The 6,612-nt window shown below is 37.7% G+C and overlaps 1 long non-coding RNA gene across 1 annotated transcript; it reads left to right on the top strand.

Moving 5' to 3' along the window:
- The first annotated feature begins 253 nt into the window (after positions 1-253).
- LOC117284455 lies at positions 254-6,284 on the top strand. Its single transcript, XR_004515551.1, has 3 exons — positions 254-286; positions 375-482; positions 6,273-6,284. It is a non-coding gene; the product is annotated as an uncharacterized LOC117284455 (long non-coding RNA).
- The last annotated feature ends 328 nt before the right edge of the window (positions 6,285-6,612 follow it).

Here is a 6,612-nt window from a genome sequence, read left to right as displayed (position 1 = left end):
CTCCTGAGTTTTCACTGGGCCTCTGAGACCCTTATCCTGCAGGGTCCCAGTCAGACCAGGCCCGGTGTCACTTCCTTTTGAGGGTGCAGAATGCCATCTTCAGAGTTGCTGAGCTCCTCGTCCAGTGAGTGCCATGCCCGCCTCTGCGGCTGCCAGCCCAGCTGCTCTTCTGACAGGGCACGACACAGATGACTGGGTTTTGCTTTTTATCTCCATTTTATGACTACAATGTGGTAGCCTTGGCTGGATATAGATGTTCCCAAGCCTCCTGGCCTGTTCCTGGAGGGTAACTTTGTCTCCATGTTTGGGGCCAGGTCCTTGCTGTCTCTGAGTGGCACCGGGTGACCTCTGGCTGACACCGCTCTTCCTTGCAGGCAGATCTCTGCGTCATGACCTGGCTGCTGCACTACGTGGATCCTTTGGATTCCAGCTTTGGGGCAGCCGTCCTCACCATCGCTTTTAATCCATTTTTCTGGAATGTGGTGAGTGCGCTTGCACCTAACACAGCAGGTGAACCTGGAATGGGGCTGGGGGTGGGGATCGCTGCTGTCCAGACATATGAATGAATACATGCTCTGCTTTGCCTTGCCCTCTTGTATCCATCACCATCCCCTTCCTTGCTTTCTGACCATGCTTGCTTCCTTGCTTCCACGAAGGCACATTGCTGAAGCTCCTGCCTTGCACCAGCAGGCTGCCCTGGGCTAATGTTGGGTGGTCCAGGCAGTGGGGTTCGGCCTCTTGGTGTCACTACACTGTGTGTGTGCACTTACCTTGGATGAGTACAAAACTCAGTGTGTATCACTAAATTTCAGAGCTGGAAAACAACTTAGAAGTCATCTAATCCACACTTTTTATTAGGAAGGATGAGTCAGAAAAATTAATCAGATTCCACGGCTTAGTAGTGGCAGAAACTTGCAGATGAACCGCACAACCAGTTTCGTGCTTCAATGAAGTGACAGGATCAGTGGTGCACAATGCAATTTCACACTGAGAGCTGGTCATTCTGTAGTCCCCCATGCCTCCATATATCAAAAATGCAATCACAATGATAACTGCCAGAAAAGAATAGCAGACAGCGAAAAAATTTTTAAAGAACTGCATATTACATAATTGTGCTAAAACATTAAAAATTTTAAACAAATATAGCCAAAAGAAAGGAAAAATATGTATTTAAGTGTTTTGTATTGATAGGAATTGAACCTAGGGCCTTGAACACTTTAGTCAAATGGCTCTACCCACGAGCTATAACTCCCTGCCCATAAATTACTTTTATATATCTAATATTTTGAATTTTAATATGAGTTATAGTCTAATATAATAATGTTTTTGTAGATCATTATGTGTCCAATAGCTAATTTGTGAATTTTAACAAAACCAAAATGTCTACAAGAGATATAATTTAAAAATTATTAAATACTGTTAAAAATGTAACCTTTTATTTTCTTAATCTTTTTTTATTTTTAAAGCAGTTAATAATATTAAAAGATTGAATTTTAATTTACAATATATATATCTAAATTCAGTAAAATATTTAATCCAGTACTAAAATTTGCCTTTACTGATGAAATATTATGCTCACCATTGGTACTGTTTTATTTTCTTAAATTATAAATACAAAAAAATCCCAAGTAATCATACGAAATGATAGAATTGAAGAAACAAATTATCTGCCTTCATCTCAACAATCACTTTGCTATCTTTTTAAATCAAATCTATTGTTTAAATTCAAGAACATATCATACCTCAAATATCAGCAGACAAACTAAATCCATAGCACACACATTGGCTTTCCATTAGCACAACTAAATGCCTGAAAAAATCAACTAAATATCTGAAAGCTAAACCTTAAGCAAGATTCCTTTTGGCTCAGAGTTTCAAAAGTTTCAGTCCATAGTCACTTGGCTCCATTGTTTCTTGGCCTGTGGTGTAGCACAGCACATGGCAGAGAAAAGTCGCTCACATCATGGAAGCCAGGAAGCAGAGAAACAGAGAGCTTGTGCTGGTGGACTTCCTCCGTCTTTCACTTTTGTCCTGTCCAGGCAGCCCCCATCTACTAAACAGTGCTACTCACATTCAAGTGGGTCTCCCCCGCCAGACTGCTGTCTCACATGCCCCATCTGGTCACAGAAACTCACAGACATTCTCACAAACATACCCTGAAATGTAATTTACTCATTTCCTCGTTGTTTCTCAATCCAATCAAACTGATTAAGATTAACAACCATTACAGCAAGGCAGAGCAATTATGAACCAAAGGACTTTCCTCCTGAAATGAACATGTTGCAGAACCTACAGTTGTCGGGGGTTCACTGTATAGTTAAGTATTCCTTAACATTCATGTAGAATACTAGATTTAGTAGCATAATAATATGCTAATTTGTTATTTAAAATCAACAGTGATTCCAACAATTGTTTAAAACACTGAGATTTCTTCCAAAGAATATTCTGTCACTGACATAGTTTTAAATTGCTGACACATAAAAAGCAGCCAGCTTTTTGTCAGTTTCATAGTTATTTTTTAAATCTTTATAGATGTTTCACCCCTCATTAAACCTACTAAGGGCCACAATGTATTTAGAGCACCACTCTTGAACACTGTCCAGAAATGTGACAAGAGGGTAATTCCAGTTTAAGAATTAAGGGCTCAACCTATCATACACCAAGAGTTTCTTTTCAGAGTAGACCCTTTTTCCGGTCATGCGCTTTTCTTTTTCTATGCTAATATTCTGAAAAAGTGAAGGAGCTTTTATGTTCTCTATCACCTACTTCTGAGTCTTGACTTCAGTCATTTTTTGCTATCAAATTTCTTTCATAAAGTATTTTTATTTTTAAACATGTGAACAGGACATTGACAGGACAAGAATTTAAGATTTTAGCGCTCAAAGCATGAATTTTTAAAAATCACATAGGGCCGGTGATTTGGCTCAGTGGTACTGCTGCCTGCCTTGCAAGCACAAGGTCCAGAGTTCAATCCCTGGCATCAAAAATTTTTAAAAAATAAAAATTACATGAACACACATGTAGAAATTATATCTTCAGTTCTCTGTAGACCTACTCATGTTTAAAAAAAAACTAACTAGTATGAATCAGGTAAACTCAATAATGTAATTAGGTGATAGATGAGGTGAGGGAAGGGAAAATAATATTTTAAATAATTAAAGCACCTTCATATGTATGGAAAATATCCAAAAATCTAAGTTAGAAAATCTTCTTATGGACACAAAAAATAGTTGTCGGTCCAATTTTCTCATTCTTGGCTTAGATTATTTTCTAAATAAATCCACATCCCTTATATATAATACCTAGAACCTGGAGTGGAGATGCCACTGGAATACACAAAACTCAGGCTTTATAATGCACAGTCAGTATTACAATAAGACCCTTGATATGTATAGAGGTGAAATCTGGATGGGATCTCAAGAAAGGGGTGGTATGTGAGAAAAAGTTTGAGGTGATTATAGAGGCTCTTCAGAAGGAGGTGGAGGAATGGATTTTTCCAGTGGGATCATCAAGGACAGAAGAGCCTGTGCACAGGAGTAAACTAAAGCTTGAAATCATGTCACCACCCCAGGCCCATTTTATTCCCTCCTAAAAGAGGAAGAGGCATGGTTGCAATGACATGAGGAAATTTTATTCACCAGAGTAACCCCCAAAAATGAGCCCTCATAAGTGAGTACACACTCAAGTATTGAGTATTAAAGGCATACTTTTACTTCTCAGTTATAATTACTATAAATCTTGATCAAGGCCTTCAGGGAGCTCCAAATTTTATATATTGTTAAATGACCATAGTGCATATTCCTTTCTCCTTCGACTTAACACTCTTCCTATTTTTCATTTCTGTCCTTGAGAGAGCCTGATGAGTTTAAGTGGTTTTACCCTGTTGATGTTTCCATATCTGTTTCCACTTCTGTTACTAATACTTTGCTGATCCAAGCCTCTTTTCTCCTTGTATTTAAACTATGCTTAACATTCCCCTTATTTAGCATTTTTACTGTGCTTGTGTACCATGCTATCTTTGCCAGTGCTATTACACACTGTCACACACACACACACACACACACACACACACAAATTATCTTCACCCTTGACAACAGAGCCCATGTCTTGTCCTTCCCTGTACATGTCATAACATCTAGTAGTGTCTTTCATGTGGTAGGTGTTTAAAAACTTGAATAGTATTAATGCGATCTAGGGAGACTTATCTTCACCCTTTCTGGGCCCAGACTCTTCTGAATTATAGCATTTTATTTTTGACTTATAATGCACCAGGGTAGGAATAAGGACCGGTTTGATCCCTGGTACAAAAAAAAAAAAAAAAATGTGGAGAGTGTGTTGGTTGAGATAGCATAATTCTCCCAGTAATGGGCCAAAATTGCACTCAATATCTAGCAGCATATCTAGCAAAATAATGCAGCACATCTCTTCCAGGAAACCAGGCTTAATGAAGAAACTCACCTAAATGAAATCTTGAAATGCAGCCACAAAAACAAAGTCCCACTCAAAAGAAAACCTACTGTTGTTACTGTAATGAAGTTGGAAAATTCCTATTTATGCTGACTTTCTTGTCTACGGCCATACCACCCTGAACGCGCCTGATCTCGTCTGACTTTCTCCTTTATATTTGTCAAAAGTTTCTAATGCTCAAACTGCCTAGGCTCTCTTGCTTCCTCTTGCCTTGTAACAGTCTCTGAAGAAACAAACCTTTTAATCAAGTAGAGCAATTAGGCCTTTACACAAGCCCTTTCATTTATTTTTTCATTAAGTTTATTGATACTTTTTGTGTATGCAATAGAGTTACATCCATCATTGGGATCTTGTACCTTTACATGGCATATCTTGGTTCTTATTTTTTCCACATTCCCCTGGCCTCCTTTCACCTCCTCCACCCTTCCCTATTTACAGTGACATTTCAATTTTTTTCCTTTTTTCACATTTTTTCTTTTGCCTTAGTTCCTTTTTCCTACCCTTCCCACTTCCCCTACTTCTTTAGCCCTTTTCTTCCTATTTCATATTGTCAATTATCTCACTAGGATCTTGTGTACTATTATAGTTTTTCATACCAGAGAAACTATTCGGTATTTACATATGTGTATTTGATTTATTTCACCTAAGAGTATGGCCTCAGTATGCATCCATTTTCCTATGAATCACTCTAGTTTCTCATTCCTTTTGGCTCAGTAGTACTCCATTTTGTAGAAAAATCACATCTTTTTTATCATGTCTCCAACTGATGGGCACTTGGGCTATTTCCAAGTTTTAGCTATAACAAATTGTGCTCCTATAAAAATGTGTGCACATATATCACTGTGGTATGATTCTTTTAATTCTTTTGCAAAGATACCCAGCAGAGGGATAGCTGTGTCAAATGGAACCTCTAATCCTAGTTTTTTGAGGTATCTCCATATTGATTTCCACAGTGGTTGCACCAGTCTACACTCCCACCAACAAGCAGAAGGGTTCCTTTCTCCCCATAACCCTGCCAGCATTTGTAATTGGTTGATTTCTTACACAAACCCTTTTAAATGCCATGTCACTGACCAAAAATTAGAAATAATAGAAGCCCTGGCAATGGAATCAGCTGTTTTCTAATTTGTGGTTTTTCCTGTCATTTTTCACAATGTAAATACTCTTTGATTTTTTCAGGGTTAATTGAACAATTTGGAAGAGAATATGCCCATTTTTTCAAAGATGGACAATGTTTTCTCCAAATATTTTCATTTCTTATTCTTCCATGATTTGCACCTAATTTTCTCCTGAACAGACAGCACCTTCCATGCCAGTTGAACCTGGACAGCAGCAGGTTTGTTTCCAAAGTAGCTTCACATCCACAGCATTGATAAAAGACCAAGGAAAGTTTACCAGCAGAAGGTTTATTTTTAAGGAATAGTTGAAGTAAAATAATCCAAATCTAGAATTTTATCACCATACAGTGTGCGGTACATTTAAAAAGCAAAATGCTAAATCTAACTATACTATGTCTTGTGTTACTATACCTTCATCTCCTTTCTTACAGCCCTATAAAAAAGAGAAAGGAAGGAGGGAGAGAGACAGAGAGAGAGAGAGAGAGAGAAATGGAAAAACAAGGAAGCAAGGTAAGAAAGAAGAAAGATTATGTAAGAAGAACAAGAAGAAAATGAGTTAATTTCCAACAATTTAAGACCAAGTGGTTTAATTTAGATCCCCTAATCTTCACAGCACATCATAGATATCACTATCTGCTGTGTGATTAATAATGTAAAAATTTACCCTCAACAACACAACCTTCACAGGTTGTCAAGATGTCTCCTTTAAATCAGCTGATACTCAGCTTGTCTTAGTCACTTTCCCATCACTGGGACAAAATACTCAAAACCTGCAATTTAAGAAGAGGTTTCTTTTTTTATCTTTTTAAAATGTTCATTAGTACATGTTTGATGTGCATATTGGTTACATTCATCATGGAAGCTTGGTACATGCACATAACACAAATTCTTTTTACTTCCCCTTACCCTCCCTTTACTGAACCTCATTTGTGATTCTCTTTTCCATTTGTAGGGGACCTATCTTCCTATTTTGCATTACCTATCATTTATTTTGCTCTTTAAATTATTTATACTTTGGTTTTCTCAT

The sequence above is a fragment of the Fukomys damarensis genome, unplaced genomic scaffold, assembly GCF_012274545.1.
Source record: "Fukomys damarensis isolate Sample0158 unplaced genomic scaffold, DMR_v1.0_HiC HiC_scaffold_5, whole genome shotgun sequence".
Lineage (NCBI taxonomy): Eukaryota > Metazoa > Chordata > Mammalia > Rodentia > Bathyergidae > Fukomys > Fukomys damarensis.
Note: the sequence above shows the minus strand (reverse complement) of the source record. Positions and strands in the feature narration are given on the sequence as shown.